This window comes from Phocoena sinus, chromosome 19 (assembly GCF_008692025.1).
Source record: "Phocoena sinus isolate mPhoSin1 chromosome 19, mPhoSin1.pri, whole genome shotgun sequence".
NCBI classification, from domain to species: Eukaryota; Metazoa; Chordata; class Mammalia; order Artiodactyla; family Phocoenidae; genus Phocoena; species Phocoena sinus.
The window spans coordinates 5,974,422-5,987,557 of NC_045781.1; positions in this window are offsets into that span (position 1 = coordinate 5,974,422).

Genomic DNA, 13,136 nt, shown 5'->3' on the forward strand with positions numbered 1-13,136 from the left:
ACTTTCACTCCCACAAGACATTTGTCACACTGAAGCCAGAATGATCCTTCAAAAGTCCAACTGAAAAACTGTTGCGGGTCCTCATCGCTCTTGGGATAAAGACCAATGTCTTTGACACAGCTTCTGAGGCATGCATGGTGGGGCCCCTGCCAACCCCTCCAGAATTCTCTCTCACTCACTACATTGCAGCTTCCCTGCTCTTGTTTCCCTTACTGAAACTCACCATGTTCCCTTCCACCTCTGAGCCTTTGTACAGACTCTTCCTTCTGTCTGGAACATCCTTCCTTTCCCTCTACTTTTTAAAAGTTTACTCTCTCTTTAGCTCTCAGCAAAAATTTCCCTCCCTCCCCCAAAGCCTCCCCTGACCAGCTTGACTGAAGCAGACTCTCTTGCAGAAGCTTCTCATCTATTAAGAGATAGCGCTCAGTAGCAATTAGACCCGAGTCTGTTGGATTATCTGATTCTCATCTGTCTCCTCCACTAGACTCTGAGCTCCATAGAGGTAAACCATTCACAAGCCCCTAGCACATAGCAAGCACTCAATAAATAATTGACAAATGATTGGCTAATATGCGTTGAGCCCATAGTGTATGTCACACACTCTAAGCACTGGGGGTGCAGCAGTGATGAAAACAGTCAACTATCTCTTCCTTGGTGGCGCAGACATGAGAAAGTTCTTCACCCGGAGGAAGTGTTCCAGAACCTTGACCTCTTTTGCCACCTCCTCCTCTTCATATACCCCTGCCGCATGTCAACTGTCCTTGCCCTCAAACCCCCATCCTCTGAGCTCCCTGAGGCCTTTCCCTCCAAATCCCAGTCCCGTGTCACTGTTTGCTGTGTTCGAGGGCAGAGGTCAGGCTGAGAGAGCTCTGTCTGTCTCCTCTGTCTGTCCTGGGAAGTCACCAGCCTTGAGCCCATGTTAGAGTCAGGGGGCATATGGCCAGAATATGGCCAGTGAGTTTGGAGCAGATAAGGTCCAGGAAGGAGTCTTGAGCAAGAGCCGTGGTGGCCCCAGAGATCAATATCAGAGTCCATGAAGGGTTATTAGATGTGAGTTCTGATAGACCCTGGGGGCTGGGAGCTTGGGGGGGCGGCTAAGGAAGAGAGGGGCTCCAGAGATATCATTTTGCTGTACTTTTCCAATTCCCCTCATCTGTCCTTTCTAGTATCCCAGCCCCCTGCCCCACCTCAGGAAGAGAACTCAGCCTACTCCTCCCTACGTTAGGGAGCTCCAACTGTCCTTTTCTTAGGATCTGATGGTGGATGTAAGGTTTTTCCTTTTTATAAGCCAACATAAAAAATATGTGTCCTCAACAAAAAAAAAAATATGTGTCCTCGCCACTAATTCTCCCAATGCATGTGTGTGGGGTTGGTGGTCCATAGAATCCCAAGCTCTAAGGTGTGAGTAGTTCCCCAGATGCCCAGGGTCAGTAGGGATTGTAGCAAAGCCCAGCCCAACCTTCAGAACTGCCCATAGAATCATGAGAGAAGAAATGGTTGTTGTTTTACGCCTCTAAGTTTTGGGGTGGTTTGTTTGGCGGCAATGGCTGACTGATACACATGGGAAACAGCCTCTTTGGTTCAACCTTCACTGACTATGTGTCAAACACCTGCTGTGTGCCAGACACTGGGCTGCATGTTGGGGAGAACAGGGTAAACACACATAAACTCGGTCCCTGCCTCCAGGAAACACTGAGTACTGAGAGACACAGACATAAAACAAATACAGTGACAACAAATGTGTTTATTTACAAATGGGGCTAAGTGTTCTGAAGAAACACTTGCTGAGTATTGCAACAAAGGAAATGGTGTCATGGCTGGAGGTTTGCTGAGGAAGTGACACTCAGGATGAGATCTGAAGTCTGACAGGTGTTTTCAATAGGCAAAGAGGGAGGGAGCAATGTTCCAGAGAGTGGAAATGGCATCGGCAAAGGCCCTGGTGATCATACCCACTTTTCTATCGCTGTCAGAGATGACAGAGCTTTTTCTCCTTCTTACCTTGCTGAGATTTCTTTTACCAGCAGTTTGGGACAGCTGAAATTTCCTCCACCAAGCACCAAAATCGCCTCATTTGAAAGTAAGAGAAAACAGCAGACCTATAAGGCTCAAAACACCAATATGGGAAAGAAATATATGAAAGGGATTCCCAGCAAATAGAATACGAAGCATGAGATGTTTTCATCTACGCAGAAGTCAAGAAGCCAGCTTTGGGAAGGTCCAATAGTCTAAAAAATCAATTGCGTTGAGGATAAATTTACATATAATAAAATTTCCCGTTCTCAGCATACATCCATTTGGTTTCTTCCAAATGTATACATCCATGTACCAGCACTATAATTAAGGTCCAGAGCAATTTTATTCCCCAAAGTTCCCTCTGGCCCCAAGTGGCCACTAATCTGTTTTCTGATATCATAGATTAGTTTCCCTTTTTCTAGGTTTCATGTAAATGAAATCAGACAATATGTACTCCTTTTAGGGTTTCTAGATTTAGCAAATGAAAATACAGGATGTCTAGTTACATTTGAATTTCAGGTAAACAAAAATAAATTATTTAACGATTTCATGGGGGACTTCCCTGGTGGTCCAGTGGTTAAGGCTCCGTGCTCCCAATGCAGGGGGCCCGGGTTCAATCCCTGGTCAGGGATCTAGATCCCTTATGCTGCAACTAAGACCTGGCGCAGCCAAATAAATAAATATTTTTTTAAAAAAAAGATTTCATGGGACATACTTATGCTTAAAAAATGTTGTTTATTTGAAATTCGAATTTAGCTGGACATCTTGTATTTTATCTGGCAATGCTTATATCTTTAGTTTTATTGATCTTTTCTATTGCTTTCTTTGTTTCTATTTCATTTATTTCTGCTCTGATCTTTATGGTTTCTTTCCTTCTGCTAACTTTGGGTTTTGTTTGTTCTTCTTTCTCTAGTTCCTTTAGGTGTAAGGTTAGATTGTGTATTTGAGATTTTTCTTGTTTCTTGAGGTAGGCTTGTATAGCTATAAACTTCCCTCTTAGAACTGCTTTTGCTGCATCCCATAGGTTTTGGATTGTCGTGTTTTCATTATCATTTGTCTCCAGGTATTTTTTGATTTCTTCGGTGATCTCTTGGTTATTTAGTAACATATTGTTTAGCCTCCATGTGTTTGTGTTTTTTCCCCTGTAATTCATTTCTAATCTCATAGTGTTATGGTCAGAAAAGATGCTTGATATGATTTAAATTTACTGAGGCTTGATTTGTGACCCAAGATGTGATCTATCCTGGAGAATGTTCCGTGCGCACTTGAGAAGAAAGTGTAACATGCTGGTTTTGGATGGAATGTCCTATAAATATTAGTTAAATCTATCTGGTCTGTTGTGTCATTTAAAGCTTCTGTTTCCTTATTTATTTTCATTTTGGAATGATCCGTCCGTTGGTGTAAGTGAGGTGTTAAAGTCCCCCACTATTATTGTGTTACTGTCCATTTCCTCTTTTAGAGCTGTTAGCAGTTGCCTTATGTATTGAGGTGCTCCTATGTTGGGTGCATATATATTTATAATTGTTATATCTTCTTCTTGGATTGATTCCTTGATCATTACGTAGTGTCCTTCCTTGTCTCTTGTAACATTCTTTATTTTAAAGTCTATTTTATCTGATATGAGTATTGCTACTCCAGCTTTCTTTTGATTTCCATTTGCATGGAATATCTTTTTCCAACCCCTCACTTTCAGTCTGTATGTGTCCCTAGGTCTGAAGTGGGTCTCTTGTAGACAGCATATAGATGGGTCTTGTTTTTGTATCCATTCAGCAAGCATGTGTCTTTTGGTTGGAGCATTTAATCCATTCACGTTTAATCCATATCATCGATATGTATGTTCCTATGACCATTTTCTTAATTGTTTTGGGTTTGTTTTTGTAGGTCCTTTTCTTCTCTTGTGTTTCCCACTTAAAGAAGTTCCTTTAGCATTTGTTGTAGAGCTGGTTTGGTGGTGCTGAATTCTCTTAGCATTTGCTTGTCTGTAAAGCTTTTGATTTCTCCATCGAATCCGAATGAGATCCTTGCCGGGTAGAGTAATCTTGGTTGTAGGTTCTTCCCTTTCATCACTTTAAGTATATCATGCCACTCCCTTCTGGCTCGTAGAGTTTCTGCTGAGAAATCAGCTGTTAACCTTATGGGAGTTCCCTTGTATGTTATTTGTCATTTTTCCCTTGCTGCTTTCAATAATTTTTCTTTGTCTTTAATTTTTGCCAGTTTGATTACTATGTGTCTCGGCGTGTTTCTCCTTGGGTTTATCCTGTATGGGACTCGCTGTGCTTCCTGGACTTGGGTGGCTATTTCCTTTCCCATGTTAGGGAAGTTTTCAGCTATAATCTCTTCAAATATTTTCTCTGGTCCTTTCTCTCTCTCTTCTCCTTCTGGGACCCCTATAATGCGAATGTTGTTGCGTTTAATGTTGTCCCAGAGGTCTCTTAGGCTGTCTTCATTTCTTTTTTTTTTTTTGTCTTCATTTCTTTTCATTCTTTTTTCTTTATTCTGTTCCACAGAAGTGAATTCCACCATTCTGTCTTCCGGGTCACTTATCTGTTCTTCTGCCTCAGTTATTCTGCTATTGATTCCTTCTAGTGTATTTTTCATTTCAGTTATTATATTGTTCATCTCTGTTTGTTCTTTAATTCTTCTAGGTCTTTGTTAAACATTTCTTGCATCTTCTCGATCTTTGCCTCCATTCTTTTTCCAAGGTCCTGGATCATCTTTACTATCATTATTCTGAATTCTTTTTCTGGAAGATTGCCTATCTCCACTTCATTTAGTTGTTTTTCTGGGGTTTTATCTTGTTCCTTCATCTGGTACAAAGCCCTCTTCCTTTTCATCTTGTCTATATTTCTGTGAATGTGGTTTTGTTCCACAGGCTGCAGGATTGTTGTTCTTGCTTCTGCTGTCTGCCCTCTCAATGCTTATATCTTTATGGCTGGTTTCTTTCACTCAGTACAATAACTCAGTACAATGTTTTTGAGATTCATCCATGTTGTGTGTATCAGGAGGTGCTTTATTTTTCAATTCTGAGTAGTACTTCACTGTATGGACATACCACAGTATAGTTACCCATTCTCCTGTTAGTGGATGTTTGAGTTGTTTTCAGTTTGGGGCTTTCAATGGGCTGAATGTTTGTGTCCCCCAAAAAGTCTTATGTTGAAATCCTAACCTCCAGTATGATAGTATTAGGAAGTGAGAAGGTCATGAAGATGGCACCCTCATGAATGGGATTAGTGCCATTATAATAGAGAATCCAGAGAGCCCCCTGGGCCCTTTCACCATGTGAGGACACAGGGAGAAGATGGCAGTCCATGAACCAAGAGGAGGTTCTCACCAGACACTGAATCTGCCGGCTCCTTGATCTTAGACTCCCCAGACTCAGGAATTGTGAAAAATAAATTTCTATTGTTTATAAGCCCCCAGTCCATGGTATTGTGTTATAGCAGACCAAACAGACTAAGCTCTGAATTCAGCTCTGAATATCCAAGCTCAATATTTAACATCTTTCTTTCCCCAAAGATGATGCTGGTGCCCTTGGACTTGTGGTCACAACAGACACATGTCATGGAGGACCTGAGGAATTGCAAAGACAGTTTGTGGGAGGTGCACATATGACTCCTAATCAGCCTGTCACTCACTTCTGCCAGGCAGAGCCCTCAGTCCTGTGTCCCCTCTCCCCTCTCTCTGTGCTTCCCAGGGCTGTCATGACAATGAAATTAATTAATACATGCAAAGTGCTAGAACAGTGTCTGGCACACAGTAGGTGCTCAAAACTTGTCAGCTGTCATGATTAACATGAGTGTTTATTCTGCAGAATGTTTCACCTACTGCATTTCACAGACTCTAAGACATACCATGTTTATAGGCGCCCCAAAGAAAGAAAAGACTCAGCCTACAAAATACAAACACAATGCTTCTTACCATTCAGAATATTACTTTATTTTATTTTATTTTTATTCTATTTATTTATTTATTTTGGCTGCATTGGGTCTTTGTTGCTGCACGCAAGCGGGGGCTACTCTTCATTGCGGTGCACAGGTTTCTCACTGGGGTGGCTTCTTTTTGTTGTGGAACATGGGCTCTAGGTGCCCGAGCTTCAGTAGTTGTGGCGCACAGGCTCAGTAGTTGTGGCTCATGGGCTGTAGAGCACAGGCTCAGTAGTTGTGGTGCACGGGCTTAGTTGCACTGCAGCATGTGGGATCTTCCCAGACCAGGGATCCACCCTCTGTTCCCTGAGTTGGCAGGCGGATTCTTAACCACTGCACCACAAGGGAAGTGCTGGAATGTTACTTTATATTTGTTGAAAGATCTCTTCTAGATGAATTTTGTTCGTGCATGTAAAGGAAAATGTAAGAGAAATGTGTTTGTAAAATTTCTTCCTGATTGAGTGCTTTTTGTTGTTTAAAAAGTTTCAGACACATATAAAAGTTGTCGAAATAGTGTAATGACCCTCGCATGTACCCGTCACTCAACCTCAGCCATTTGTTCCATCTGCATCCCTGTCCATTCTCCTTAAACCAGATTATTTGGAAGCAAATTCCAGATACATCATTTTATTGCAAAAATTTCAACTTATGTCTCTCAAAAAAGAGCTCCTTTAAAAATGTATAATAACATTGTCACACCTAAAAAATAAGAATAACTCCTTAACACATACAAAATAAGTTGTCAGTGTTCACATTTCCAATTGTCTCCTAGATATTATGACATTTTTTGAGAGGACTCAACTCTTCTGGATCACTCAGAATCATTAATGTCCATATATTACACAAAACACCATCCAGGCTTCCCTGGTGGCACAGTGGTTGAGAGTCCGCCTGCCGATGCAGGGGACACGGGTTCGTGCCCCGGTCCAGGAAGATCCCACATGCCGCGGAGCGGCTGGGCCCGTGAGCCTATGGCTGCTGAGCCTGCGCGTTCGGAGCCTGTGCTCCGCAACTGGAGAGGCCACAACAGTGAGAGGCCCGCGTACCGCAAAAAAAAAAAAATAAAACACCATCCTCTGTGCCACCTAGATCAGTGGTGGGCAAATTTTTTCCTGTAAAGTGGCAGAAAGTAAATATTTTTGGCTTTGTGGGCCACTTGAATTTTGTCAAAAGTACTCAACCCTGCATTGTGGGAAGCATTTCCACAGATAACAGGTGAATGGCTGGGCGCGGCTGTGTGCCAGTAAAACTTTATTAGTGGACACTGAATTTTCAGTTTCATATGATTTTCACGTGTCATGAACATTATTCCTTTGATTTTGTGCGATCATATGAAAATGTAAAAACCATGCTTAGCACATGAGCTGTACAAAAACAGGCTGTGGGCCACGGTTTGCCAACCTCAACCCCGGTCTAGATTTGGTGAGGCAGTGTTTCTTTAAAGGTGACCGGCGAAAACTAAAAGCCACTGCTACTGGGTTCTTGAGGCAGCTTTGCAATTACACACAGTGGCCCGCTACTGATTTCTATTTCCAGGGCATTTCCAAGCGTGACTTATTCACCACTGATCCCCCCACCCCATGCACACCCAGTTGGTTCCCAGGGGCTCAGAGTGCCCTGCAGGATTTTCTTCTAGGCTTCAGACACTCCTTCTGCAGGAGTCCGTGCCTTGCCAGAAGCTATCAAGCAGTGCCAGTCATTGGAAGATGCCTCCCTGTTTCAGACGGATCAAGATGTGAGACAGTGTGATTCTTAGAATAGATCAAACGCGATATACCTTTTTGACGCTCTCCTTTATCAAAGCCAGTGCCTTTTTCCAAAGAGAACACCAACACCGCGGGCAGCTGGTAAGATGATAATTGTTCTCACCAGGCTACTCGCTGTCTGAATTTGGGGACTGCTTCTTGTAACGGTGAAATCCTAAATAATATATTCAAGTAGGTGGCTTTGTTTTGCATAACTGATTTCTAGAAGCAAGTATTTCTCCCGCTGCTGTAGATTCCTCAACCTTTTAAAAATCATAGTATCCCATGCAGTGATTGTGACATTCTCACCCAATTCCATCTCAGCGCAAATTTAAGTTATTCTCCCCATCCCCACCCTGACACCACGACCACCACCGTGTGTTCTTTGTTTTTGTTTTTGTTTTCCTTGGCCGTGCTGCAGGGCTTATAGGATCTTAGTTCCCCGACCAGGGGGCGAACCCAGGCCCTCAGCAGTGAAAGCACGGAGTCCTAACCACTGGGCAGCCAGGGAATTCCTGAACCAACATTTTTTTCCCACCACGTGTTTTGCTGTTATAAATAGTGCTGCAAATAACATCTTTGGGGATAAATCTTTTTTCCATGTTTAGGATTATTTCTTTGGATTCCCAGAAGTGACCCCCAAAGAAGAAAAGATCTTGGCTTTTTTTTTTTCCCAGAAGGATGTGAGGATGTACAACAGGGCAGGCCTCACCCACCACCTCTGGGTCTTCTAGTTTAAACATTTCTCCTGGTTATTGACTTACTGGAATTTTTTGATTTCTTGTGTGATGCGCTATCTTCTTGAAATGGTTGGTTACTCACTAAAGTCCCTGTTTGGGGAACTGTCTTTTCATGTGTTTTGCCCACTTGCCTTCAGGAATCCAACTGTTGTGTTCCCTCTTCTGTCACTTTATATGATGAGATTATTAACATTATTTCTGTCACATAAGGTACAATTTTTTTCAAGTCTATTTCTTCTCTTTTAATTTTAGTGTGAGTTTTTTATACACAGAGGTTTTAAATTTAAGGTTGTCAAATCTGTATCTTTCATACGAGACAAAAAGGAAAAAAAAATCTACTTTAAGTATTTTTAAAATGAAGGCATTGTTTGCATTCAGTACAATCCACACTTTTAGATGCAGTTCTAGGGTTTTCACAAATGCATACATTGTGTAACCACCACCCCAACCAAGACACAGAATGGTTCCATCGCCCCCAAAATCCCTTGCACCCTTTTTATACTTTAAGTATTTTAGAATCCAAGAAAGCTGAAAGGATTGACATGATGAAGAGGCAATTCTTTTCTCCTAACCATTCTATGTTTTTAAATATTGGACCCAAATATTGAAGGTCTCTAGCAGATGGTGTAACAACTGTTGCTCTTATTGACACCATCACATGGGCCAACATAAGCATAATGGGAATACCAGAGGAGAAGAGACAGAAAGGAACAGAAAAATGTTTTTCGAAAAAGTAATGGCTGAAAACCTCCCAAATTTATTACACCAACCTACACATCTAGCAGACTCAGTGAACTCAAATAGGATCAATGTAAAGAGACCCACAGTCAGATACATACTAGTAAAAATGCTGAAACTCAAAGAAAAGGAGAAAATCTTAAAAGCAGAAAGAGAAAAATGACTTTACACATATTCAAAGTGCTCAAAGAATAAAACTATCAACCAGGAATCCTATACCCAGCAAAGCTATCTTTCAAAAGTGAAGGCAAGGGCTTCCCTGGTGGCGCAGTTGTTGAGAGTCCGCCTGCCGATGTAGGGGACACGGGTTCGTGCCCCGGTCCGGGAGGATCCCACATGCCGCGGAGCGGCTGGGCCCGTGAGCCATGGCCGCTGAGCCTGCGCGTCTGGAGCCTGTGCTCCGCAACGGGAGAGGCCACAGCAGTGAGAGGCCCGCGTACCGGAAAAAAAAAAAAAAAAAGTGAAGGCAAAATAAAGACATTCCCAGATAAAACTGAGAGAATTTCTTGCTAGTAAACCAGCATTATAAGAAATATTAAAGGAAGTTCTTCAGGCTGAAAGCAAAGTGATTCCAGGTGGTAATGTGAATCCACAAGAAAAAACTAGTAAAGGCAATTATGTAATTATAAAGATAGTATAAATGCATAGTTTTTTCTCCTGTATTCTCTCAACTGACTTAAAAACAATTGTATAAAATAATATGCATATAAAATATTGTTGGGCCTATAACATATAGAAATGTAATATATTTGCCTATAACAACCAAAGGAGGTAAGTGGGAGGAAAGCTATATTGGGCTAAGGAAATGACTACAGATGGTAAAATATTAATTATAACAATGTATAGTTGGGTTTGTAACATTAATATGTATAAAAATAATTCCACAGAAAGAGAAAAAAGGGAATAGAGCTATATAGGAATAACAATTTTTGTCTCACTGAAATTAAGCTAGTATAAATCTGACCCTGATTCTGATCGATTAAAATGTATATGGTAAACCCCAAAGCAAGAACTAAAAAAAAAAAAAAGAAGAATACATAAAGAATTCTTACAACTCAATAACAAATAGAGGAAGAAAACGCAAGAGGGAGGAGATATGGGGATATATGTGTATGTATAGCTGATCCACTTTGTTATAAAGCAGAAATTAATATACCATTGTAAAGCAATTATACTCCAATAAAGATGTTAAAAAAATAGACAAATAGTCCAATTTATTTTAAAGATTTATTTATGTATTTAGTTTTGGCCGCACCGGGTCTTAGTTACAGCATGTGGACTCTTAGTTGCAGTAGTTGCAGCCTGCATGTGGGATCTAGTTCCTTGACCAGGGATCAAACCTGGGCCCTCCACACTGGGAGTGCGAAGTCTTACCTACTGGACCACCAGGGAAGTCCCTAGCCTAATTTTTTTAAAAAAATTTTATTGAAGTATAGTTGATTTATAATGTTGTGCTAATTTCTGCTGTACAGCAAAGTGACTCCATTATACACATATATACATTCTTTTTTTTAACATCTTTATTGGAGTATAATTGCTTTACAATGGTATATTCATTTCTGCTTTATAACAAAGTGAATCAGCTATACATATACATATATCCCCATATCTCCTCCCTCTTGCATCTCCCTCCCACCCTCCTTATCCCACCCCTCTAGGTGGTCACAAAGCACCGAGCTGATCTCCCTGTGCTATGCGGCTGCTTCCCACTCGCTATCTATTTTTACATTTGGTAGTATATATAAGTCCATGCTTTATTTTCCATTATGGTTTATCCCAGGAGATTAGATATAGTTCCTTGTGCTATACAGTAGGACCTTGTTGTTTATCCATAATAGCCCAATTTTTTTTAATATGGCAAATGATCTGAATAGACATTTCCCAAAAGTACAAAACATGGCCAAAAGTACACGAAAATATTACCATCGTTAGTCATCAGACAAATACAAATCAAAACTGCAATGGGTAAAAAAAAAATAAAAAAATAAAAAAACTGCAATGGGGAAACCGTACCATTAGGATGGCTAGAAGAAAAGGTCAAACAGTAACAAGTGCTGGCAAGGTTATGGGGACACTGAAACACTCATACACTGCTGGTGGGAATGTAAACTGGTGCAACCGCTTTGGAAAACAGTTTGACGGTTCCTCAGACAGTTCAACATAGAGGGACCTTGTGATTCAGCAATTCCCCTCCTAGGTATAGATCCAAGAGACATGAATACAAATGGTCACAGAAAAACTTGTAGACCTGTTCATAGCAGTATTATTCGTAATAGCCCGAAGTGGGAAGCAACCCAAATGTCCATCAAATGATGAATGGATAAACAACATGTGCTATGTCCATACAATCAAATGTTATTCATCATGAAGAGGAATGAGGTACCTTACATACCACAACCTGGGTAAATCTTGCAAACATGCTAAGTGAAAGAAGCCAGTCACAAAAGACCACATATTTATACGATTCCTTTCATATAAATGGAAATGTCCATAATAGGCAAATCTATAGAGGTAGGAAATAGATTAGTGGTTTCTTAGGTCTGGGAGCGGATGGGGAGACAGGGAGGTGACTGCTGAATGGTATAGGGATTGAGATGGTGAAAATCCAATTCACTGTGGTGATGGTTGTACACATCTCAATATACTAAGAACCATTGAATTGTACACTTAAATTGTGTGAGTTGTATGGGATGTGAATCTCAATAAAGCTGTTTAAATAATCCAAGTAGAAATTTGTTTGCAATTGTATTAAATCTATAAATTATTTGTGAGGCATTGACATCAGTATAATATATACTCACCCCAACCAAAAGTGTAGCATGTCTTTGCTTTCACTCAGTTCATTTTGGGGTCGTTTATTAGATTTTAAGTTTTTGCCACAGAATCTTATGTTTTCTTATTTGCCTGTTCTTAGATGGTTTCTAGATTTTGTTGGGATGGTGAATAGTATCTTTAATTACACTGTATGTTTGTTTATTGTCGGTGAAAAGCAAAGGAATTGATTTTTGTAGATTAATCTCGTAACTGGGGACCTTGTGATAGTTCTTATTATTTGTTCTCATAGTTTGTTCATTCCACTGGTTTTACTGGGTATATAATTATATCATGTTCAAATAATGACAGCTTTCTCTATTCCCTTTTAGCCTTTACACCTTTCTTTTTCTATTTGAGTATAACTTCACATACTTCAGTAATTATTGGTTTACTCAAGTTCTCTATTTTTGTGTAATTTTTAGCATTTTATATTTTTCTAGTAATTTAACCGTTTCATCTAGATTTTAAATGTTAGCCCATTGTTACTCATAATCACGATTTTGTTCTTTTTTATATCTCTGCCTCGGTCAATATTATTTACTCTTTTACAGTTTGTATTTTATCTGCAGTCAATCTCTTCTTTTCCTATTTGATTTTGCTAAAAGTCAGTTTATCTTAGTAACTTTTTCAAAAATTAAACTAGTTTTTGGTTTTGTTAATCTTCTTTTCTTCCCCCATTCATTTCATTGATTTCTGCCCATATCTTTAAAATCATTTCTTTTGCATTTGTTTCTGTGGTTTTGCTTTATTGCTAATTTTCCCACTGTTTGAGTTAGATGCTTAACCCATTGCAGAAAAATATATCTGTTGAATAAAGTTTTTATCAAATGCTTTTTCCTCCATCTATGAAGATTGTCACCTGTCCATGAATCTGTCAAAGTGGTGAATTAATTAATTAATAGATTTTTCTAACGCTAAACAACCTTACACATCTGGTATAACCTCATCAAATATCATATTTTTAATATATTGATGAAATCAAATGGTAATTTGATTACAAGTATTATGTAAATGTTATATTTACTGAGATTGATTACAGGTGGTTAGGTAAGAGAACATCTCTATTCTTAAGAAATACACGCTGAAGTATTTCAAGGTAAAGGGCCATGATGTGTGTAACTAACCCTTACATGCTTTAGAAAATATATGTATATTGAGAAATG